Raw genomic sequence first — 26,836 nt, 5'->3', positions numbered from 1 at the left:
TTTCTTTAAATTCTGCAACTTAGAAGAATCATCTCCCCGTCGGGGAATGAACCCCGGTCTACTGCTTTAAAAGCAGGGGATACTGACCACTATTCTAACGAGGACTTAATGGCGGAAATTTCACAGTCCTCACCTCTTTGAAGGTAGGGCATGCCCATGAGCAATTCGGATTGTTGGAATAGGCAGCTTTGCTGCTTTTGCTAAGGGAATTTAATATTTTTTCATAAACCGGTAGAACACAGAATGATCTACCAAAAACAATCAATTTTATCAGGAAATATTTTTAATTAAATTGATCTATCTATATCTGTATCTGTATATATATATATACATATATATATATATATATATATATATATATATATATGTATAATCAGCTCACTATAACATTAGCAGCTTATACCTTTAGCCAAAAGGGGTCAGTACTAACCAAAAACACAGATTTGTCTTCTATCCCTGTCCCACAGAGTTTATAAGCAGCCCATGATTTACATCTGTTTCATGTCATTTTCCAAGTATTTTAGAGATAAATTGTTTTTGAAAGAACAGTAAGTTGAGATTGAAATTTAGAGAGCATCTTCTGAGTTTCGGTTAACACATCAGTAAGCATTTTGGCTATCACTAAAGTCAACGCTGTTCTCAATCGTGATAAGCAGGTGTAATGACAACTATATTTTACTTCATGAGTAAGTGCATCTTTTTCATTAAATTCTGCAACTTAGAAGAATCATCTTCCCATCCGGGAATTGAACCCCGGTCTCCCACGTGACAGGCAGGGATACTGACCACTATACTAACAAGAACTGATTGGCAGTAACATAATATTCCTCACCTTTTTGAGGATAGGGCATGCTCATGAGCAATTCGGATTATTGGACTAGGCAGCTTTGCTGCTTTTGCTTAGGGAAATTAATATTTTTCATAAACAGGTTGAACACAGAATGGTGTAGCAAAAACAATGAGTTATCGAGAGATATTTTGAATTACATTTACATATATATATGTATATATATATATAGGTATATAAATAATCAGCTCAATTTACCATTAGCTACTTATAGATATTAGCCACCAGGGGTCAGTACTCACCTAAAACACTGATTTGTCTTCTATCCCTGTCCCAGAGAGTTTATATACAGCCCATGATTCACCACTGTTTCATAACATTTTCCAAGTGTTTTAGCGATAAATTGTTTTTGAAAGAAAAGTAAGAGCAGATCGTAATTTATCAGTGAGCATTTTGGCTATCACTGAAGTCAACCGTGATAAGCATGTGTTAGAAATGGGGTCTTTGGTAGGCAGTCAGGTTACCCCCTGTCCAAGCAAGGACCCTCACTCTAGTCAGGGTAAGTCACACACAATCCAAAGTATCCTGTGCCCAACCTCTGGTAGCTTGGCACTGAGCAGTCAGGCTTAACTTAGAAGGCAATGTGTAAAGTATTTATGCAATAAATCATGCAATAACACAGAAGAACACCACAAAAATACACCACACAGTGTTTAGAAAAATATCATATTTTTCTGGTAAAATGTAGGTCAAAACAATTAAGATGCAATAAGTATATGTTGAGATATCACTGTAAAAATGATATAAAGTGTCTTTAGTCTCTTAAAAGCAACAAGCAAAAGCAAAAGCAACAAGCACAAAGTACCTGGTTTGTGGTCAAAATCTCCGCAGGGAACCACAGAGGAGGAGATGCGTGGAAAACAGGGAGGTGGGCATCGATTCCTCGGTCCGCATACGGCGATGCGTCTTTTATTTTTTCACACAGGGAAGGCTTTGCGTCGATTTCTGGTGCTCGGTCTTGGATCGTCTTCGGGTTCCGGGGTTTTCGAACGGCCCAGGGATGATGTGTGAAATTCCGCACTGACAGGACGAAGTCACAGGGGCTGCGTCGATCTGGTGGGCGTTGCGTGGAAATTTCTACTGCACGACAGGCGCTGCGCCGATTCCTCTCTTGAAGTCGGGCTGCATCGTTTCGGCTCGGCTGTGCATCGATCCAGTGGGCCGTGCGTCAAATTTCCAGTCGCTACGCTGGTGTTGCGTCAATCTTCTCATTGCGAAGTCGGGCTACTTCGTTCTAGTTCGGCGTGTGGTGAATTTTTCACAGCGATGCAGGCTGTGCATTGTTTCTGGCAGGCTGTGCATCGATTTTCGCCACACAGGGAGTTCTCTTGCAGTAATGAAGTCTTTTTGGTCCTGAGACTTCAGGGAAGAGGAGGCAAGCTCTATCCAAGCCCTTGGAGGGCACATCTTAGGACAGCCAGAGAGCAGTAAGGCAGCAGGTCAACAGCAAGGCAGCAGTCCTTCACAGAAAGCAGTCAGATGAGTCCTTTGGGCAGCCAGGCAGTTCTTGGCAGATTGCAGGTTCTGGTTCAGGTTCTCTTCTCCAGGAAGTGCCTGAGTTGGTAGGGGCAGAGGCCCTGGTTAAATACCCAAATGTGCCTTTGAAGTGGGGGAGACTTCAAAGAGTGGCTTAGAAGTGCACAAGGTCCACTTTCAGTTCAATCCTGTCTGCCAGGGTCCCATTAGGGGGTTTGGCAGTCCTTTGTGTGAGGTCAGGCTATTGTCCTTTGACATACAAGTGTCAGGCCCTCCACCCTCCCATCCCAGGAAGACCCATTCAAAATGCAGATGTATGCAAGTGAGGCTGAGCATCCTGTGTTTGGGGTTTGTCTGATTGAATGCACAAGGGAGCTGTCAACTGAACCTAGCCAGACATGGATTGTAAGGCACAGAAGAATTTAAGTGCAGAGAAATGCTCACTTTCTAAAAGTGGCATTTCTAAAATAGTAATAATAAATCCAACTTCACCAGTCAGCAGGATTTTGTATTACCATTCTGGCCATACTAAATATCACCTTCCTACTCCTTTCAGATCAGCATCTACAAATCAAACAGTATATGAGGGTAGGCCTAATGTTAGCCTATGAAAGAAGCAGGTCTCACAGCAGTGCAAAAACGAATTTAGGAGTTTTACACTACCAGGTCATGTAAACTACACCGGTATATGTCCTGCCTTTTGCCTACACAGCACCCTGCTCTGTTGGTTGCCTAGGGCTTACCTTAGGGGTGACTAAAATGTAGAAAAAGGGGAGTCTTAGGCTTGGCAAGCACTTGTAAATGCCAAGTCGAATGGGCAGTGAAACTGCACACACAGGCCTTGCAATGGTGTGCCTGAGACATGGTTATGTCACAATCTGAATGCTTCTTACCATGATTGTCTGTCAATCTCGAGGCACCACCTGGTCTCTTGCTGGTTCTGGACTGACCAAGGTATGGTCGACCCTTTCCAGTAGCCACGGTGCTGCTGATAGAGTAACACCAGGCAGACCCAATTCTGGGAAAAACCTCAGAAGCAAGGAACTCCTGAAAAAAAGAAGCGTAATATGAACTGGAAACAGCAAAAACTGCAGACATGAAAAAACAGGAGAAGACCAAAAATCACCGGATACAGGACCGAGGAGCACCCCAGAACGGAAGTGTTTGAAACGCAAGGAACAGAAGACCAACTGTGCTTATATACTGGCAAACAGGAAGTGACATGCTGTCAACACCAGGACAGTGTGCGTTCTACGGGTGACTAGAATGCAAAAACCCAACACTCTCAAGATAATTTAATTTATGCATTGTGCTGATGTGTTATTGTTTAACCTTTTTTATTGCAGAATTCAATCCTGAAGACACATTCTTAAGGTGCTTATAAATACTGTTCATTTGCAATGTATTGCTGCAGGCTTTCAGAATGAGTCAGGGCGTGGTCCCTTTCCAGGGCCTTCTAGAAGCTTTCCCTGCAGCATGCCTGGGTGTGGTTGTGGGCTGGGTCAAGACTCTATAAAAGGGAGCCAGCCCAGCTCCACATGCTCACTATTCAGAGGTCCCGGTGCAGAGCAGCAGCAACTTCCTGATCTCCCGTTCCGGTGGCCTACTTTGATTTTCCAGGCCTCGCCCTTTCACTCGGCTGGGTGATCCTTGATCAGGGCGGTAAGACGGAGGTCAGGCTGGGCCCCCGACTCCATATCAATGACGCTCGAATTCTTGGGCCTAATTTTTCGTGCTAAATAATTTGTTCTTGAGTGTGCAAGTGTGAGTTTTGGACTTTTCATGACATTTGCATTCTGGCATTCGAATCGGCAAGACGCGCGACTCTTTCCTTGTGATTAATTCATGAAATTCATTGTACGCTACCATTCCTTGGGAGTTTTATGATGGCGTTCAAATCGGCAAAATGCGTGATTCGCTTCCTAGTGATTTAACCTTTGATATTCATTGGGCGCTACCATTCCTTGGCAGTTACCTGGTGGCATTCGAATCGGCAAGACGTGTGATTCATTTCCTAGTGATTTAACTCTTGATACTCATTGTGCGCTACCATTTCCTTGGCAGTTTCATGGTGGCATTCGAATCGGCAAGACGCGTGATACTTTCCTTGTGATTAATTCATGAAATTCATTGTACGCTACCATTTCTTCGCAGTTTTATGGTGGCATTCGAATCGGCAAGACGCGCGATTCGCTTCCTAGTGATTTAACCTTTGATATTCATTGTGCGCTACCATTCCTTGGCAGTTACATGGTGGCATTCGAATCGGCAAGACGTGCGATTCCTTCCTTGTGTTTAATTCATGTTATTCATTGTGCGCTACCATTTTTTGGCAGCTACATGGTGGCAGTCGAATCGGCAAGACGCAAGATTCTTTCCTCGTGCTTAATTAATGTTATTTACTGTGCGCAATCATTCTAAGGCATTTACTTGATAATTTTCAAGTTAACAAGTCGCGTGATTTATTTCTTGAATCTACGTTGTGTTATTCATGGTGCACAATCCTTCTATGGTGTTTAATACTTATATGAAAACCTGCAATGTGCGCAATTCACTTTCCAATGTTTTCAGAGAACACAAAAAGTGACCAGAGCTCTAGATGTAATGCTGTGTGTTCCTGAGATGTATTCTTAAAATAAGATTCATATGATGGTTCAGAAATTACTCAGATTGTTTCCTGATTCTCATGCTAAAGAAAGTACTTGAATCTAAAAGTTTTATCTAACCCCTCTTATTTTCTCCCACAGGTATACAGTCATCTAAAAGCCTAGTCATTATAAGATTTATTCTTAGGTTGTTCATGTATTCAGAATAACGATGCCTGGAGTCATAGCATAGTATTGATTTCATGAGAGGTTATTTTGATGTTTGTGTGTTTTAACCTTTTGCTTCCCACAGGTCTCCTTCCCAGCTGTTCCCTTCCTAATCCCCTTTTTCACACTTGGACTCACTTAGACTCTGTGACAAATCTAATCAGAGTATTGGAGCTGTCTTGTGGTGGAAGTGTTGGGAGCGTGGACAGACCCCGAGGATCTGGTGACTCTGACAGAATAGGGAGCCCACAAATTACTATCCTCCTGGTTTGTGTATGTTCTCATCATGGCCACACGGGATGAGCTAGTCAAGGCTATCACCCAGCTCCAGTCAGAAGTGGTTTCATCAAAAGATTTGACAAATAGCCTAGCTGAGAGAATGAGTCAGTTACAGGATAAGGTAGAGAAGAAGGAACAAAGTCCCACAGGTGTGTCTTGGCCAGGTACTTCTTCTCAGACTTCTGGAGGCAATCCAACAAACATTTCCCTCAATGTTCCTTCCGCCATTCCTTTAGCTCCCCCAGAACGTTTCTCAGGTGACCCCTTCAAAGCACAATCTTTTCTGGTTCAAGTGGAACTACACTTTACCTGCAGACCACATACTTTTCCCAATGCCCAGTCCAAAGTAGCTTTTTTGTTATCATATCTGTCTGGAGATGCAGCTACCTGGGCTATTCCTTTTGTGCGTAAAGATAGTCCCCTGTAGTACAACTGGAGAAACTTTGTTCGCAAGTTTGAACGAGTTTTTGATCGTAGAACTGTAACACTGTCAGCAGATCGTGAACTATTAGACTTACTCCAGGGGAATCAGGACTTAGGGGGTCATTACAACCTTGGCGGTAAAAGCTGCTTACCGCCGTGCAGAGGACCGCCAATACACCGCCGCGGCCGCGGAATTCCGCCACAGCTATTATGACCCACATCTCGGAATCCGCCGAAATACAGACACCCACACAAGTCCGCCACACCTAAGGTCAGTGATAAACTGGCGAAAACAAAACCTCCACCGTCACGCCAACAGAAACATGCCCATGTTATCACGACCCACGAATCCACGCGGCGGTCTTTCAACTGTGGTATTCCATTGGCGGTACACAGCGCTGCGCTCAAAATACACACACATCTCCAAAACACCGCCACATTGGACAATTCCAAATACACACACCTGATACACATACACACACCACTCCCACACACCCAACACAATCTAAAACACACACCCACATCACCCACAAACCCCTACGATCACAAGTCACGACCGAAGGCCAGAGAGACAGAGAGCACAGCAACAGAGAACCCCACCACACAGAGGCACACAACACCATCACCCATACAACATTACACGCACAATACACCACACACCACTACACATTACCACACACATCAACACTGACACCACTCCACACATCACCCAAACCACCCCATGTCACGCCAAAGACACCCCCGGTTTTCCGAGGAGGAGCTCAGGGTCATGGTGGAGGAAATCCTACGTGTACAGCCACAGCTATTTGGCTCACAGGTGCAGCACACATCCATAGCCAGGAAGATGGAGCTATGGCGCAGAATAGTCGACAGGGTCAACGCAGTGGGACAGCATCCAAGAAATCGGGAGGACATCAGGAAGAGGTGGAACGACCTACGGGGGAAGGTGCGTTCAGTGGTCTCCAGGCACAACATCGCGGTACAGCGGACTGGCAGCGGACCCCCACCTCCTCCCCCACAACTAACAACATGGGAGGAGCAAGTCTTGACCATCATGCATCCAGAGGGCCTCGGAGGAGTCGGTGGAGGAATGGACACTGGTAAGTCAAATCTTAACTATCATATCCCCCACCCTATCTGCATGCTATCACACAACCCCGCCCTCACCCCCTCCCCTATCACTCCAACTCCTCACTAATGTACTAAAAATACAAATCACCAACACCAAGCCCTGCATGACACAACTAAGCATGGTCACCCCTCACCAAAGCATGCTCACTGCACATACCCATAACAACCCCCTAACCATCATCACACAAGGTCCTACACAGGAATACTTGCACTGGGGTACACAAACACCCACCCATTGCACACCATGACACACACACATGCAATAATCATGCTCTTATATCCCTGCAGGACCACTAAGGAGCATCACCACACAGGAGGGTCCAGACATCTCCACTCCACCCACAGAAGAGGCCCACAGTGACGAAAGCAGCTCTGCCCTACTGGATCCTGATGACCAGCCCGGACCATCGTGGGCCTCAGGACAGTCAGTTCCCCTTGCACAGGCACAGCCCAACAACGACCTTCCCCCCTCTGGTAACACCAGCACAGCACCCACCCAGCGGGCCCATACCTCCGTACCCAGGACACGTCAATCAGCGGTGTGTCCACCACTACAGGGAACCCAGGATAACCCACCACCCCAACAACAACAGGGACCTGGGGGCAGTGGTAGTGGGCACACGGTCCAGGGGACGGAGGCACAGGAACACAGGGGAACTGGGAGGGCTGCTGTGTGACAGGGGGCGGACAGGCCAAGGGAACCCACCCTCCAGGGGGCCCTCTCCTCCATCATGGGAGCATACCACCACTCCCAGGGGACGATGGCTACGGTCCTGGCCAAGTTTCAGGAGACCCAGCGCCTGCAGGACGAACAGTATTTGGGGTTCAGGGAGGAGCTCAGGACCATCAGCTCCGCCCTGGGCACCATCGTAGGGGTGCTGAAGGACATACAAAAAACCATGATGGACACCGTGGCACTCCAAGGGGCCCCTGACACTAGCATGGACGATGAACTGCCCACCACCTCCGCAGGCGCTAGTGGACAGGACACCTCACCACAGGACCACCACACCAGCACCCCACCCCCTGCAGACGGACAACCACCACGCAAGCGGTCCCTGAGATCCAGGAACAGGACAGAACAAGATGGCAAGACCCCCGCCAGGAAATGAGACCACCCTGATTGTCCTCCCACTGTCCCACTTTGCTACCCTGTCTATACTTAAACTGCCCCAGCTCCACTTCCTATGCCCATATGGGCAGTGCACCTGTGTGACCAATAGACTGGACTCTGCCATGGACATTCCTCCACCGTCCCCCATCACCATTTTACAACCCCCCTCCATTTTTGAGCACTTAAATAAACACCCTTGAACCACAAAACAATCTGGAGTCAGTCTGTGATTTGGTAAATTTGTATTATCAATGACAGTGTCAAAATGCTTTCTCAATTGTAAAGCCAACATACCTATGTCACACATCATAAGTCCTTGAAGGATGCAAGCAGATGACACACGTTGGTAACCACACCTGTGAAACCGTAATAGAAAGGAACTCAGTGACCAAATACTGCTATTAAACAACAGGCAGGATAGAGGTAGAAGTGTGAAAGTGAATGTACTGTGAAAAAAAGTATTTCTCACCTGTGTGTCACTGGAAATATTGCTGTATGACTAACTCCCTGTTGTCTATGTCTTCTTCCTTAGCTTCCTCCTCATCACTGTCCACAGGCTCCACAGGCTCCACAGCTGCCACAACACCGCCATCTGGACCATCCTTCTGCAGAAAAGGCACCTGGCGTCGCAAAGCAAGATTGTGAAGCATCGAGCAGGCGATGATGATCTGGCACACCTTCTTCGGTGAGTAGAATAGGGAACCACCTGTCATATGGAGGCACCTGAACCTGGCCTTCAGAAAGCCGAAGGTGCGTTCGATCACCCTCCTAGTCCGGCCATGGGCCTCATTATACCGTTCCTCTGCCCTGGTCCTGGGATTCCTCACTGGGGTCAATAGCCAGGAAAGGTTGGGGTAACCAGAGTCCTCTAATAGCCACACACGGTGCCTCTGGAGTTGACCCATCATATAAGGGATGCTGCTATTCCGCAGGATGTAGGCGTCATGCACTGAGCCAGGGAACATAGCATTTACCTGGGAGATGTACTGGTCTGCCAAACATACCATCTGTACATTCATGGAATGATAACTCTTCCGGTTCCTGTACACCTGTTCACTCCTGTGGGGGGGGACCAGAGCTACATGGGTCCCATCAATAGCACCTATGATGTTGGGGATATGTCCAAGGGCATAGAAGTCACCTTTCACTGTGGGCAAATCCTCCACCTCAGGGAAAACGATGTAGCTCCTTACGTGTTTCAGCAGGGCAGCCAACACTCTGGACAACACGTTGGAAAACATAGGCTGGGACATCCCTTATGCCATGGCCACTGTTGTCTGAAAAGACCCACTAGCAAGGAAATGGAGCACTGACAGCACCTGCACGTCAGGGGGGATTCCAGTGGGATGGCGGATTGGTGACATCAGGTCTGGCTCCAAATGGGTACATAGTTCCTGGATAGTGGCACGGTCAAACCTGTAGGTGACGATTAAATGTCGCTCCTCCATTGTCAACAGGTCCACCAGCGGTCGGTACACTGGAGGATTCCGCCATCTTCTCAAATGTTCCAGCTGACGATGCCTAGGAAGGACAGCAGCGACCACAGAGTCAACAAATTCCCAGGTATGTACCCACAGATACACAGAACACGACACCAAACACAAAACTGTTCCTGTATGTGTGTTGAGTGTAGGCCTAGCTATGTGTGACGCAGTAGTAAAAGAAGCCATGTGGGCCCCCGAAATGGCGGCTGCCTGACCTCTAAACTGGGACAATGGGAATGTGAGGTAACTGCGCTGGCGTTGTACCCCGTCGCGGTAGGCGGTCATAGACCGCGGCGCAATGCTGCACTGGTTAACATTGGACCCTATGGGTCCCAGGAGCCAATGACGAAGTGCGCCGGCGGTGATGATACGCACCGCCGCGGACGTCACCTCCGCGGACGTGACCGCCATTTTCTATCTGTTCAATCACTCAATACCTGATCTTCGACAGGAGAGGACCTACACTGCAAGTGCTGCTGTGACCTCGGTCTGGAAGAGACAATGGCTGCTGCGTCTGGGGAAAGGGCCCCTGCCTTCCCTGCTCAGGAGTTGGAGAAGCTAGTAGACGGGGTCCACCCCCAGTACACGCTACTCTACGGTCCTCCAGACCAACAGGTAAGTACACAGGGAGCACGTTGTCTGGGCTATGCCTGGGTGGAGAGGGCTGGTTGTAAGAGGGAAGGGGGCAGAGCTCAGGGAACATGAAGGACTGTGAATGCATGTGCCACATGGCAAGGGTAGGGATGGCGGCCACTCACATCGACGGTGCAGTTGGTAATGACTTCTCTTCTTCCCCTGTGCATGTCATGTAGGTCAGCGCCCACCAGAAGAAGGAAATTTGGCGTGCCATCGCCAAGGACGTCCGGACCCTGGGGGTCCACCAGAGACGGGGCACCCACTGTCGGAAAAGATGGGAGGACATTCGCCGCTGGAGCAAGAAGACGGCGGAGGCTCAGCTGGGGATGGCCTCCCAACGTGGGAGGGTTGCCCGTCGAACCATGACCCCCCTGATGTTCCGGTACTCGGCGGTGGCCTACCCGGAGTTGGATGGGCGCTTGAGGGCATCACAGCAGACACAAGGGGGTGAATACACTCTCATTCTGGGGACTTGGCGAGCAGTTGAGGGGTCTGGGTGGGGGAGGAGGGCTGTGGGTGTACATAGGCCAGGCAGAAATACGTAGGCTTGGCCCCTCTGTAATGCAGGGCATGTGGCACTCCACCCCACCTCAGTAGTGGGCCAAGTACAGGTATAAATGCCCCTGTGGCATCCATGTGTGCAGATGTCCACCATAGCCATGTTGGCCAGATCCCAGGAATTGCATCTGTAGAGGCCAATAGCATGGCGTAGGGCAGGGGGCTGCTGTGTCTGTATTGTCCGCCAACGGTAGCGGTAAGCCATGCACTCAACCTGTCTTTCTTCTGTCGTCCCCTCCCCCTTTTTCTGCTCTCCCTGTTCTTTTGTGCATCAGCATCATCAGGCGGAGGTACAGTGGCACCAGGGCACGAGGGAGCTGCATGCCACATGGCCATGGAGGGCCACACCACGGACTCAAAATGCACCAGTGGGACGGAGGGCGAGGGGAGCTACATGTCGTTCACTGGATCACCAACCAGCGACACGGACTCGTCCGCCGATGGGAGCTCCCTTGTGGTGGTGGCACCATCTGTGCCCCACACTTCTACAGGTACAGCCGCCACCTCCCCTACCAGCACCGCCCTCCCAGCAGCCCCTCAGCCTTCGCCCCGTGCCCGCTCACCCAGGAGGGTCACCTCAGGCACCTCAGGCCCTGCCCCAGTCACCCCTGCTGCCCTCAGTGAGGAGGCCATTGACCTCCTCAGGTCACTCACTGTTGGGCAGTCTACCATTGTGAATGCCATCCAGGGTGTAGAAAGGGAGTTGCAACACACTAATGCATTCCTGGAGGGCATTCATTCTGGTCAGGCTGCCCATCATCGAACCCTGCAATCTCTGGCCTCAGCACTGATGGCAGCCATTGTCCCTGTCTCTAGCCTACCCCTTCCAACTTCCTCCACCCAGACCCAATCCCCCGTACCCCAGCCTGGCCCAAGCACACCATCAGATAAGCATGCATACACCTCAACACCCAAAAGTAGCTCAGGCAAATATAGGCACCACACAACCCACAGGCACTCACACAAGCATCACCCACATGCAGACACAGCAACATCCACTGCCTCCACTGTGTCCCCCTCGTCGTCGTCTCCCTCCTCCCTCCCAGTATCGTCTACACTCTCACCTGCATGCACTACATCTACAGGCACTAGGACTCGCACCATAACACCCAGCACCACACCCGGCTCACCTGCACTCACCACCCCCACTCCCATTTACACGTCCCCTGTGTCCTCTCCCAGTGTGTCTGTGATGCCCCCTCCCAAAGTACACAAACGTGGGCACCCACACACCCAACATCCATCCACCTCACGACAGCCTCCAGTACCTGCACCTGCACCCAAAACACCTAAAGTGACACCTCCTACAACCACATCCTCTTCCTCCACTCACAGACCCCCTCCAGCTACCCATCCCAGTGTTCGTCAGAAACTGTCCCTCAGCAACGTTGACCTCTTTGCCCCCGCCCCTCCAATTCATCAGTCCCATAGTAGCGCCTCAGCCAAAAAGACTCCAGTACCAGTGGTGCGTGTCACAGGTGTGTGGAGTGCACCGGCCACCAGGGCAGGCAGCGTGACACGGAGCCAAGGCACTGCCAGTCCACCCCCCTGTAAAGCATCTCAAGTTGGCAAGTGGCCGACGGGACCGGGAGAAGACTCCTGGAGGCAAAACTACTCACAAGGGTCCCAGGGGGATTGCAGAGTCCGCTGTGACTCCTCCAAAGGCGGTGAAGTGCCAGAAGAAGTCTGCACAGCCTCGTGAGAGCAGCACGGCGGGGAAGGGCGGCATCCTCCCCGGCGGCCGGGACGCCACCGACAGCACCGTCGTCACTGGTCCGGAGACCACCGCCAGAGTCAGTGCCCAGGAGGGCAGAAGTATCGTCACTGGTCCAGAGACCACCGCCAGAGTCAGTGCCCAGGAGGGTATCGTCACTGGTCCGGAGACCACCGCAGGAGTCAGTGCCCAGGAGGGCAGAAGTATCGTCACTGGTCCGGAGACCACCGCCGGAGTCAGTGCCCAGGAGGGCCCAATTATCGTCACTGGTCAGGAGACCACCGCCGGAGTCAGTGCCCAGGAGGGCCCCGGCTGCCACAGCCCCGCTGGGCAATGAGGGACCATCTTGCCACACACCAATGCACAGGTCAGAGACCGCCATGGCAAAGCACCGCTGAACATGGCAAAGCACCGCTGAACAGGCCAGAGACCGCCATGGCAAAGCACCGCTGAACAGGGCAAAGCACCGCTGAACAGTCCAGAGACCGCCATGGCAAAGCACCGCTGAACAGGGCAAAGCACCGCTGAACAGGCCAGAGACCGCCATGGCAAAGCACCGCTGAACAGGGCAAAGCACCGCTGAACAGCCCAGAGACCGCCATGGCAAAGCACCGCTGAACAGGGCAAGCACCGCTGAACAGCCCAGAGACCACCATGGCAAAGCACCGCTGAACAGGGCAGAGCACCTCTGCAGAAGGAAAAGACCGCAACATCAAGCATCGTTATCCCATGTACAGCTGGGTCAGTGACGGGACAGGAACTGTCACGGGGAGCCTAATCCAGTCTATGCACCATTCCCCCTCCAGAACCAGTGGAGGCTGTTATCCACTTGAGAGACTGTGGCTTTGCACTCCCCAGGATATGGCAGTGGGCAACCCACCCACTGTAGAGACTTGAGAGACTGTGGCTTTGCACTCCCCAGGATATGGCAGTGGGCAACCCACCCACTGCTGAGACTTGAGAGACTGTGGCTTTGCACTCCCCAGGATATGGCAGTGGGCAACCCACCCACTGTAGAGACTTGAGAGACTGTGGCTTTGCACTCCCCAGGATACATCAATGAGCATGGAGCCCCGTCGTGGATCTGGCGTGCTGCTGTAATCCGGCTGAGGTGCCCCCCCTTCCCTTCCCCCTGAGGTGCCTGTTGTATTTCTCTCTGATGCCCTGGCAGTGTTCTCTCCGTTTGTGGACAGGTATCTTGTGTGTGCCACGCCCATGCATTTTTGGCCCAGTGGTGCACGGACATTGAGATGTGCATATCTGCACTACTTCTCGTAATGTATATACTTTTGTATGAGTTTATATATATCTGTATATATTTGAAACATGTATATTGATACATTACAATGTTTGAACTGATTTTGTTTTGTCTTTGCAATCTTCTGGGGGGGTTGTGGGTTGTTACAGTGTTGTTTTGAAATGCATTGGTGTGTGTGTTGATATGTGTGAGGGTGGGGGTGTTGCGTGTGTGTCCCCCTGACTTTTGGCCCCCCCCATGTCGTAGATGCAGTACTCACCGTTGTCTTCGCCGCCGCCGGCGCTGGTGTTCGTAGATGAGTAGGAAGACAAGGGCAGGTAGGATTTGTAATTCCGGCTCCATGGTGTCCTCCTTCCTCGTGGGATGTGTTAAGGTGAGCGTTTTCCCATTGCAAAAGCTGTTTCCGCCGTGTTTTTATCCACGGTGAATCCGCCCCGGAAAAGGTGGCGGATTGGCGGGTTGTGATACTGTGGGCGGTACATTGTCTTCCCCTGTCTGTTGGCGGTTTCCGCCACAATCATAATTCCCTTTTTTTGTCCGCCGGCCTGTTTGTGGTATTCCCGCACCTTTAACACCATCCGCCAGGGTTGTAATGACCCCCTTAGTGTCATATTTAGCTAGTTTTAATCGGCTGGTCGCTGAGACATCCTGACCAGAGGAAAAACAAGTGGCCTTGTTTTATAAGGGACTCAAAGAGGAGTTAAAAGATATCTTGGCGCAAATCGACCCGCAACCTACAGACTGTCAAGAATTAATAAACCTTGTCTTGAGGCTTGATCATCATTTAACTGAACAAAAAGGAATGCGTAAAAAGACTGAAAAATATTCCTGGCATGTTCACGATAACAGAGACTCAAGAACTCCGAAAGAAAGAATGTCTGAATCGATGGAGATCGTAAACATTAGGAGACCCTTGACCAAAGATGAAAAGGACCTACGCAGAAAAAATGGCCAATGTCTCTATTGTGGGCTGAAAGGTAATTTCGTCAAAAACTGTTCAATCAAACCAAAGAACAAGCTAGGTCCAGTTCAGAAGGTTGCAGCTAATGCATCAGCCGAGTCAGAAAACTAAAACACCCAAGATGCAGAGAAGGGTTGCTCTTGGGTGTCACCGTGGACTCTTCACAATCCAGACATCTCAAACTGGGAATAAGAGTTCAGGTTAAGAAAAAGACCTATTTCAAGAAGGCTCTAGTCAATTCTGGGGCTACCGGGAACTTTGTTGACGCCCAATTGGTTTGTGCATGGGGGATCCCATGTATGGAAAAGAAGACCCCAGAAATGATCCAGGCAGTTGATGGAAAACTCTTGACTGGATGTCCGGTAACTCTTCAGACTGTCCCCTTGTCGGTGATTTTTGAAGACAAAAATCAAAGAAAGACACATAAAGAGAAACTTATCCTTGACGTGATCCATGCTCCCCAGTATGGGATTATTCTTGGCTTGCCATGGTTAACTCATCACAATCCAGAGATTAATTGGGCAGAACGAAAGATCGTGTTCTCATCTGCACTATGTAAACAACGATGTCTCCAAAGGACTCAAGAATCGGAAGTTCACAACTCTTACATAGCTACTGCAGCAGAGAAAGAAGTTTGGTTGCCCAAACAGTATTCATCTTATGAAGATGTATTTGATGAGAAAGAAGCAGAAAACTTACCTTCTCATAGATCTTATGACTGTCAAATTGATCTAGTCCCAGGTGCAATACTTCCCAACTGTCGTGTGTGTGCCCTGTCAGAACATGAAAATCAACATCTACGAAAATACTTGGATCAATTCCTAGAGAATGGTTTCATTCGCCCCTCTAAGTCTCCCACAGCTTCTCCTTTGTTTTTTGTTTCAAAGGCGAATGGAGAATTTCGAGCTTATATCGACTATAGGGGTTTGAACAAAATCACCATCAAGAACAAATATCCTGTGCCCCCAATTCCGGTCTTGCTGGAACAAGTAAAGAAAGCAAAAATCTACACGAAGCTGGACCTTGGAGGTGCTTACCATTTGGTCAGAATGAGAAAGGGTGACGAATGGAAAACAGCGTTCAAAACAAGATATGGCCTTTTTTAATACACCGTCATGCCTTTTGGTCTGTGCAATGCTCCAGCAGCATTTACATTTTTCTTGAATGACGTTCTTAGAGAGTACCTCGATATATTTGCTATGGTCTACATTGATGACATTTTGATCTACTCAGACAATGAAAATGAACATGTTCAACATGTGAAGAAAATTCTGGCAGTCCTTCGTAAGCACCATTTATATTGCAAACTAACCAAGTGTGAGTTTCATGTTACCACAGTTGAGTTTTTAGGGGTTATCCTTACCCCTCAAGGTATGGTGATGGCAGAAAGTAAAGTAAAAGCTGTATCTGATTGGCCCACCCCAAAGACTGTTCGTGATGTACAATGTTTCCTGGAGTTTGCAAATTTTTACCGGAGGTTCATAAATCATTTCTCCCAGACAGTGGCTCCAATTACTAAGCTATTAAGAAAGAAATATTTGTATGGTCCCCAGAAGCCGATCAAGCCTTTTCAACTTTGAAAGAAGCTTTCTCCACTGCCCCAGTCTTGACTCATCCAGATGCGGATCGACCTTCAATAGTGGAAGCTGATGCTTCAGATGTGGCGATAGAAGCAGTCTTGTCACAAGGAAACAAAAACACTGGTCAACTTCATCCTGTAGCTTACATGTCTCGGAAGTTGAACAAAGCCGAACAGAACTATGTAATTGCTGAAAAAGAGCTTCTGGCGATTTGTGACGCCTTTAAAGAATGGCGACATCATTTGTTGGGTGCCAAATATACTGTCACAGTATATACTGATCATCGCAATCTTCAATTCATGAGTTCCGCCAGACTTTTGACTCCTCAGCTATTACGCTGGATGCTGTTTTTTGCTGAGTTTGATTTTGTGGTAACCTTCCGTCCCGCCAAGAGTCTACCACGTTGCCTGCAGTTCAAACCTCCAGAGCTATCATTGCTCTTGACAAGGTCCTGTGTATCATAAAAACCGAAGACTTCTTTGAAGACATCCGCAATTCATTCACTGTAGAAAAATGGCTGACGTGGGCCCAAGCAGATCCCAAAAGGTCAATCAAGCAAGGACTACCCTTTCATGACGCTCGTTTGTTTGTGCCCACTACCAAACTTCAGAAGATAGTGTTTCATTGGTTGCATGTTATACCTACGGCAGGTCACCCATGTACTCCTAAAACTCTTGAATTAATCCAACGCTATTTTTGGTGGCATACCCTAACAAAAGATGTAAAAACAATGATAAACAACTGTGAAGTCTGTGCTTGCACTAAAACAAGTCATTCAAAATCGAAAGGATTGTTACACCCACTCCCAACCCCAATTTGTCCGTGGGAGCACATTTTTTTAGACTTTATTACTGGTCTGCCAGTGGTTCAACAGCATACAGTAATTCTGTTGGTAGGAGATAGTCTCACGAAATATGGACATTTCATTGCCTGTAAGAAATTGCCCACCTCTAGTGAACTGGCAACTATCTTACTGAATAGAGTGGTTCGTTATCATGGACTGCCAAAAGTGATCCTCTCCGATCAGGGGTCGCAATTTGCCTCCAACTTCTAGAAGACATGGTGTAAAACACTTCAAGTGACATCTACACTATCTAATAGCCACCATCCTCAAACAGATGGTCAAACGGCGAGACTAAATCAGACTTTGAAGCAATACATACGTGCTTACGCTGAAAAAGCACTTCATTCTTGGACGTCAATGCTCTGGTTAGCTGAGTTAGCCTACAACAACTCCTTCCACACTTCTACTGGCGGTACACCCTTCTTTGGTTTGTTTGGCTATCATTCTGACACCTTGCCCATCACAATCCCTCAAGAGTATTCTCTTACTCCAGCTGTGTCAGAGACCATTCAACATTTGCATCAAACCCAGAAACTGATTCAACAGCATTTAGAAAAAGCCAAACTAAAATACAAAAAGCATTATGACAAGAAACATTGTGAAGGACCGCAGTATCAACCAGATGATAAAGTGTGGCTTTCCACAAAAAATATAGACTTCAAGAAGAAGCACATGTTCAAACCCAAATTCATAGGTACTTACACTATTCTTCAACAAATCAATCATGTGACCTATAAACTGCAATTGACAAAATCCTTACAGATTCATCCAGTGTTCCACACTTCCCTCTTGAAAAGGGCAGTCCAGAAGATCCGCCCTCATCCTTCTCCTGTTCTAGTACAGGGGGAAGAAGAATACGAAGTCAAGAAAGTGTTGGATTCTAAACTGAGAGGGCGTGACCTATGGTACTTAATCTAATGGAAAGGTTATGGCCCTGAAAGTAACTCATGGGTTTCCTCATCTGATATTCATGCTCCAGTACTTGTGAGACGCTTTCATCATCTCAATCCAGACAAACCAGGCCCTAGAGCGCGTCTGGGAGAGGGGAGAACTGTCAACAACAGGACAGTGCGCACTCTACGGGCGACTAGAATGCAAAAACCCAACACTCTCAAGATAAAGTCATTTATGCATTGTGCTGATATGTTATGGCTTAACCTTTTGCATTGCAGAATTCAATCTTCAAGTCCCATTCTTAAGGTGCTTATAAATACTGTTCATTTGCAATGTATTGCTGCAGGCTTATAGAGTGAGTCAGGGTGTGGTCCCTTTCCAGGGCCTTCTAGAAGCTTTCCCTGAAGCATGCCTGGGTGTGGTTGTGGGCTGGGTCAAAACTCTATAAAAAGGAGCCAGCCCAGCTCCACATGCTCAGTATTCAGGGGTCCCGGTGCAGAGCAGCAGCAACTTCCTGAGCTCCCGTTCCGGTGGCCTACTTTGATTTTCCAGGCCTCGCACTTTCACTCGGCTGGGTGATCCTTGATCAGGGCGGTAAGACGGAGGTAGGGCTGGGCCCCCGACTCCGTCTCAATGATGCTCAAATTCTTGGGCCTAATTCTTCGTGCTGAATAATTTGTTGTTGCATGTGCAAATGTGCATTTTGAACTTTTCATGACATTTGCATTCTGGCATTCGAATCGGCAAGACGCGCGATTCTTTCTTTGTGAGTTAACCTTTAATATTTATTGTGCGCTACCATTCCTTGGCAGTTACATGGTGGCATTCGAATCGGCAAGACGTGCGATTAATTTCCTAGTGATTTAACTCTTGATGCTCATTGTGCGCTACCGTTCCTTGGCAGTTTTATGGTGGCGTTCGAATCGGCAAGACGCGCGATTCGCTTCCTAGTGATTTAACCTTTAATATTTATTGTGCGCTACCATTCCTTGGCAGTTACATGGTGGCATTCGAATCGGCAAGACGTGCAATTAATTTCCTAGTGATTTAACTCTTGATGCTCATTGTGCGCTACCGTTTCCTTGGCAGTTTCATGGTGGTATTCGAATCGGCAAGACCCGCGATTCTTTCCTTGTGCGTACTTCATGATATTCAATGTGCGCTACCATTTCCTTGGCAGTTTCATGGTGACATTCAAATCGGCAAGACGTGCAATTCTTTTCCTTGTGCGTAATTCATGATACTCATTGTGCGCTACCATTTCCTTGGCAGTTTCATGGTGGCATTCGAATCGGCAAGACGCGCAATTCTTTCTTTGTGATTAATTCATGAAATTCATTGTACGCTACCATTCCTTGGCAGTTTTATGGTGGCGTTCGGATCGGCAAGACGCGCGATTTGCTTCCTAGTGATTTAACCTTTGATATTCATTGTGCGCTACCATTTCTTGGCAGTTACATGGTGGCATTCGAATCGGCAAGACGCGCAATTCCTTCCTTGTGTTTAATTCATGTTATTCATTGTGCGCTACCATTTTTTGGCACTTACACGGTGGCATTCGAATCGGCAAGACGCATGATTCTTTCCTCGTGCTAAATGTTATTTACTGTGCGCAATCATTCTAAGGCATTTACTTGATAATTTTCAAGTTAACTAGTCGCGTGATTTATTCCTTGAATCTACGTTGTGTTATTCATGGTGCACAATCCTTCTATGGTGTTTAATACTTATATGAAAACCTGCAATGTGGGCAATTCACTTTCCAATGTTTTGAGAGAACACAAAAAAGACCAGAGCTCTAGATGTAATGCTGTGTGTTCCTGAGATGTATTCTTAAAATGAGATTCATATGATGGTTCAGAAATTACTCAGATTGTTTCCTGATTCTCATGCTAAAGAAAGTACTTGAATCTGAAAGTTTTATCTAACCCCTCTTGTTTTCTCCCACAGGTATTCAGTCATCTAAAAGCCTAGTCATTAAAAGATTTATTCTTAGTTTTTTTATGTATTCAGAATAACGATGCTTAGAGTCATAGCATAGTATTTATTTCATGAGAAGTTATTTTGATGTTCGTGTGTTTTGACCTTTTGCTTCCTACAGGTCTCCTTCCCAGCTGTTCCCTTCCTAATCCCCTTTTCCCCACTTGGACTCTCTTAGACTCTGTGACAAATCTAATCAGAGTATTGGAGCTGTCTTGTGGTGGAAGTGTTGGGAACGTGCTCAGACCCCGAGGATCTGGTGACTCTGACACATGCAGGAAGTTCCGAAACATCATCTTGAATTGGGAAAAGCCACATTTGAGTGAATGGAAAAATAGCCATGGGGTAAAAGAGGAAGCAAAGCATGCAGGGAAGAAAACACAGACTCCTGGGAAGAAGAAAACATGGCTAAGAGGAAAACCATAAGGAAAGAGTAAACAAGAAAAAAGAAAAAAGACAGAAAGTATAGGTAAGTGAGATTATAAGGGAAAAAATCGGGTGCAGCCTGAAGCAGCGCCCAAAGAAGCACAGCTCAAAATGCGGCCTGCGGCAGAAGCAGCCATCCAGGACACAAACCGCCAATCTGACCGTGGTCCGCAAGTGGGGCACCACAGGTCCTCGCGGCGTCACAGTAGGTCCCCTCCCCAAAGCCCCAGGCTTGTCAGGTTTATGCTGAAAAAAGGTACGGACTAAGCGGGGAGCATGGACAGAGGAGGCATCCTCCCACGAACAGTCACAAATGGGATAGCCCTTCCAGCGAATTAAAAACTAGAGGCGATTCCGAAAAATGCACAAATCGCATATCTCCTGTGCTTCATACTCAGGATGACCATCAACCAAAAGAGAAGGAGGACCATGGGCAGTTCTCTGGTAGGGATCTGGAACAAAAGGCTTGAGTTGGGATATGTGAAAGTCAGGGTGCACTTTACTAGTCAATGGCAGGCGAAGTCAAACAGAGGCTGGATTAATCACATGCAAAACTCGAAAAGGTCCATAGTAACGAGGTTTTAACTTGTTCTGGGATAAGCGAAAAAGCAGAAATTTAGAGGAAAGCCATACCTTGTCCCCGGGCTGAAAAGATGGAGCAGCATTATGAAGAGCATCAGCTACCTGCTTAATGTATCGTTTAGTGGCCAAGAGATTGGCACGTATCAGGTTCTGGACCTGATGGAGATGATGAACAAATGAGGTAACTGCAGGAACAGGGGAGTCCTTAGGAGGGACAGTAGGAAAAGCAGTAGGGTGAAAACCATAAGTGCAAAAGAAAGGTGTAGACTTAGTTGCACTATAGACTGTATTGTTATAAGAAAACTCAGCCAGTGGTGGGTAAGAAGACCAATTATTCTGAGTCGCATTACAAAAACAGCGCAAATATTGTTGGAGTCCTTAGTTAAGGCGTTCTGTTTGACCATTGGTCTGCGGATGGAAACAGGAAGAGAGAGCCACATCCATATGTGAAAATTTACAAAACTCTCACCAAAAATGAGATAAATATTTAGGTCCCCATCAGAAATAATTACTTGAGGAAGACCATGTAATCGAAAGATATCTTGTATAGAAAAATGAGCCATCTTAGTAAAGGAATCCACTGTAACCATTATGACCTGATAACCTGCAGAAGGTGGCAAAGAACATATAAAATCTGTGGTTATCGTATGCCATGGAACGGATGATACTGTTAAGGGTATCAATATACCTGCTGGCTCAGTCCGAGGTGTTTTAGGTTGAGCACACATTGGGCAAGATCTTACATATGTTTCGGCATTGGACCTTAATTTGGGCCACAAAAAAGAGCGAAGGAGTAGTTCCTGTGTGTTCTTAATTCCGATATGTCCAGCAATAGGAGAGTCATGACACCTTTGCAAAACTTCTGTCTGAACCTTCTCAGTAGGCAAAAATATGGTGTTTTTATGAAAGTAATATTCCTGATGCTTTTGTAAGTGGGGACTTAACGTGTTCCATTCTTTCATGGATAACTTCTGATACTCGGTCTTCACCTGGTCAAGAAAAGATTGAACTAGTTCCACAATGCGACATGGCTCAGTGATGTGTGGAGAAATAGAAATATTGCTCTCCGGATATCGGCGGGATAGAGCATCTGCCACACTATTTTTGGATCCAGGAATGTAAGTGACAATGAAATCGTTTTGACTGAAAAAGAAAGCCCACCTGGCTTGATGACTATTCCAGCATTGAAAACTGCAGAGGCATTGTAGATTGCAATGATCAGTTCGTACTTCAAAAGTCTCCTGAGAATCCATTAGGAAATGCCTCCATTCCTTGCAGGCAGCCTTTAATACCAGTAATTCTCTTTCCAATACAGAATAGTTTCGTTCTGCATCGGATAACATGTGGGATAGGTAAAAGATAGAGGGGGTCATTACAACATTGGCGGTAAAAGCCGCTTACTGCCGTGCAGAAGACCACCAATACACCGCCGCGGCCGCGGAATTCCGCCACAGCTATTATGACACACATCTCGGAAACCGCCGAAATTCAGACACCCACACAAGTCCGCCACACCAAAGGTCAGTGGAAAAGTGGCGAAAACAAAACCTCCACCGTCACGCCAACAGAAACACGCCCATGCTATTACGACCCACGAATCCACACGGCGGTCTTTCAAACGCGGTATTCCATTGGCGGTACACACCGCCGCGCACAAAATACACACACATCTCCAAAACACCGCCACATTGGACAATTCCAAATACACACACCTGATACACATACAAACAACACTCCCACACACCCAACACAATATAAAACACACACCCACATCACCCACAAACCCCTACGACCAAAATCCCGAACGAAGCCCAGAGAGAGACACTACAAACAACTACAAAGCATCCACAGGCACTCAACACCATCACACACACAACTTCCACGCACAATACACCACACACCACTACACATTACCACACACATCAACACTGACACCACCCATCACCCAAACCACCAAATGTCACGCCAAAGACACCCCCGGTTTTCCGAGGAGGACCTCCGGGTGATGGTGGAGGAAATCCTACGGGTAGAGCCACAGCTATTTGGCTCACAGGTGCAGCACACATCCATAGCCAGGAAGATGGAGCAATGGCGCAGAATAGTCGACAGGGTCAATGCAGTGGGACAGCATCCAAGAAATCGGGAGGATATCAGGAAGAGGTGGAACGACCTACGGGGGAAGGTGCGTTCAGTGGTCTCCAGGCACAACACTGCAGTACAGCGGACTGGCGGCGAACCCCCACCTCCTCCCCCACAACTAACAACATGGGAGGAGCAAGTCTTGACCATCATGCATCCAGAGGGCCTCGGAGGAGTCGGTGGAGGAATGGACACTGGTAAGTCAAATCTTAACTATCATATCCCCCACCCTACCTGCATGCTATCACACACCCCAACCCTCACCCCCTCCCCTATCACTCCAAATCCTCACATATGTACTCATAACACAAACCCCCCATCCCAACACCAAGCCCTGCATGACATAACTAAGCATGGGCACCCCTCACCAAAGCATGCTCACTGCACATACCCATAACAGCCCCCTAACCATCATCACACAAACCCACACACAGGAATGCCTGCACTGGGGTACACAAACACCCACCCATTGCACACCATTACACACACATGCAATAATCATGCTCCTATATCCCGCAGGACCACTAAGGAACATCACCACACAGGAGGGTCCAGACATCTCCACTCCACCCACAGAAGAGGCCCACAGTGACGACAGCAGCTCTGCCCTACTGGATCCTGATGACCAGCCCGTACCATCGTGGGCCTCGGGGCAGTCGGTTCCCCTTGTACAGGCACAGCCCAACAACGACCTTCCACCCTCTGGTAACACCAGCACAGCACCCACCCAGCGGGCCCATACCTCCGTATCCAGGACACGTCAATCAGTGGTGTGTCCACCACTACAGGGAACCCAGGAGAACCCACCACCCCAACAACAACAGGGACCTGGGGGCAGTGGTAGTGGGCACACGGTCCAGGGGACGGAGGCACAGGAACACACGGGAACTGGGAGGGCTGCTGTGCGACAGGGGGCGGACAGGCCAAGGGAACCCACCCTCCACAAGGCCCTCTCCTCCATCATGGAAGCATACCACCACTCCCAGGAGAAGATGGCTACGGTCCTGGCCAAGTTTCAGGAGACCCAGCGCCTGCAGGACGAACAGTATTTGGGGTTCAGGGAGGAGCTCAGGGCCATCAGCTCCGCCCTGGGCACCATCGTAGGGGTGCTGAAGGACATACAAAAAACCATGAGGGACACCGTGGCACTCCAAGGGGCCCCTGACACTAGCATGGATGAAGAACTGCCCACCACCTCCGCTGGCGCTAGTGGACAGGACGCCCCACCACAGGACCACCACACCAGCACCCCACCCCCTGCAGACGGACAACCACCATGCAAGCGGTCCCTGAGATCCAGGAACAGGACAGAGCAAGATGGCAAGACCCCCGCCAGGAAATGAGACCACCCTGATTGTCCTCCCACTGTCCCACTTTGTTACCCTGTCCATACTTAAACTGCCCCAGCTCCACTTCCTATGCCCATATGGGCAGTGCACCTGTGTGACCAATAGACTGGACTCTGCCATGGACATTCCTCCACCGTCCCCCATCACCATATTACAACCCCCCTCCATTTTAGAGCACTTAAATAAACACCCTTGAACCACAAAACAATCTGGAGTCAGTCTGTGATTTGGTCAATTTGTATTATCAATGACAGTGTGAAAATGCGTTCCCAATTGTAAAGGCAACATACCTATGTCACACATCACAAGTTCATGAAGGATGCAAGCAGATGACACACGATGGTAAACACACCTGTGAAACCGTAATGGAAAGGGACAACTCAGTAACCAAATACTGCTATTAAATAACAGACAGGATAGAGGTAGAAGTGTGAAAGTGAATGTAATGTGAAAAAAAGTTTTTCTCACCTGTGTGTCACTGGAAATATTGCTGTATGACTGACTCCCTGTTGTCTATGTCTTCCTCCTCAGCGTCCTCCTCATCACTGTCCACAGGCTCCACAGCTGCCACAACATCGCCATCTGGACCATCCTCCTGCAGAAAAGGCACCTGGCGTCGCAACGCAAGATTGTGAAGCATCGAGCAGGCGATGATGATCTGGCACACCTTCTTCGGTGAGTAGAATAGGGAACCACCTGTCATATGGAGGCACCTGAACCTGGCCTTCAGGAGGCCGAAGGTGCGTTCGATCACCCTCCTAGTCCGCCCATAGGCCTCATTGTAGCATTCCTCTGCCCTGGTCTTGGGATTCCTCACTGGGTTCAATAGCCATGACAGGTTGGGGTAACCAGAGTCCCCTAATAGCCACACACGGTGCCTCTGGAGTTGACCCATCATATAAGGGATGCTGCTATTTCGCAGGATGTAGACATCATGCACTGAGCCAGGGAACATAGCATTTACCTGGGAGATGTACTGGTCTGCCAAACATACCATCTGTACATTCATAGAATGATAACTCTTCCGGTTCCTGTACACCTGTTCACTCCTGTGGGGGGGGACCAGAGCTACATGGGTGCCATCAATGGCACCTATGACGTTGGGGATATGTCCAACGGCATAGAAGTCACCTTTCACTGTGGGCAAATCCTCCACCTCAGGGAAAATGATGTATCTCCTTACGTGTTTCAGCAGGGCAGACAAAACTCTGGACAACACGTTGGAAAACATAGGCTGGGACATCCCTGATGCCATGGCCACTGTTGTCTGAAAAGACCCACTAGCAAGGAAATGGAGCACTGACAGCACCTGCACATCAGGGGGGATTCCAGTGGGATGGCGGATTGGTGACATCAGGTCTGGCTCCAACTGGGTACATAGTTCCTGGATAGTGGCACGGTCAAACCTGTAGGTGATGATTAAATGTCGCTCCTCCATTGTCAACAGGTCCACCAGCGGTCGGTACACCGGAGGATTCCGCCATCTTCTCAAATGTCCCAGCTGGCAGTGCCTAGGAAGGACAACAGCGACCACAGAGTCAACAAATTCCCAGGTATGTACCCACAGCTACACAGAACACGACACCAAACACAAAACCCTTCCTGTATGTGTGTTGAGTGTAGGCCTAGCTATGTGTGACGCAGTAGTAAATGAAGCCATGTGGGCCCCTGAAATGGCGGCTGCCTGACCTCTAAACTGGAACAATGGGAATGTGAGGTAACTACGCTGGCGTTGTACCCCGTCGCGGTAGGCGGTGGTAGACGGCGGCGCAATGCTGCATTGGTTAACATTGGACTCTATGGGTCCCAGGAGCCAATGACGAAGTGCGCCGGCGGTGATGATACGCATCCCCGCGGACATCACCGCCGCGGACTTGACGGCCATTTTCTATCTGTTCAATCACTCGATACCTGATCTTCGACAGGAGAGGACCTACACTGCAAGTGCTGCTGTGACCTCAGTCTGGAAGAGACAATGGCTGCTGCGTCTGGGGAAAGGGCCCCTGCCTTCACTGCTCAGGAGTTGGAGAAGATAGTAGATGGGGTCCTCAGCTACTCTACGGTCCTCCAGACCAACAGGTAAGTACACAGGGAGCACGTTGTATGGGCTATGCCTGGGTGGAGAGGGCTGGTTGTAAGAGGGAAGGGGGCAGAGTTCAGAGAAGATGCATGCATGTGCCACATGGCAAGGGTAGGGATGGGGGCTACTCACATCGACGGGGCAGTTGGTAATGACTTCTCTTCTTCCCCTGTGCATGTCATGTAGGTCAGCGCCCACCAGAAGAAGGACATTTGGCGTGCCATCGCCAAGGAAGTCCGGACCCTGGGGGTCCACCAGAGACAGCGCA

The sequence above is a fragment of the Pleurodeles waltl genome, unplaced genomic scaffold (genome assembly GCF_031143425.1).
Source record: "Pleurodeles waltl isolate 20211129_DDA unplaced genomic scaffold, aPleWal1.hap1.20221129 scaffold_39, whole genome shotgun sequence".
NCBI lineage: Eukaryota > Metazoa > Chordata > Amphibia > Caudata > Salamandridae > Pleurodeles > Pleurodeles waltl.
Note: the sequence above shows the minus strand (reverse complement) of the source record.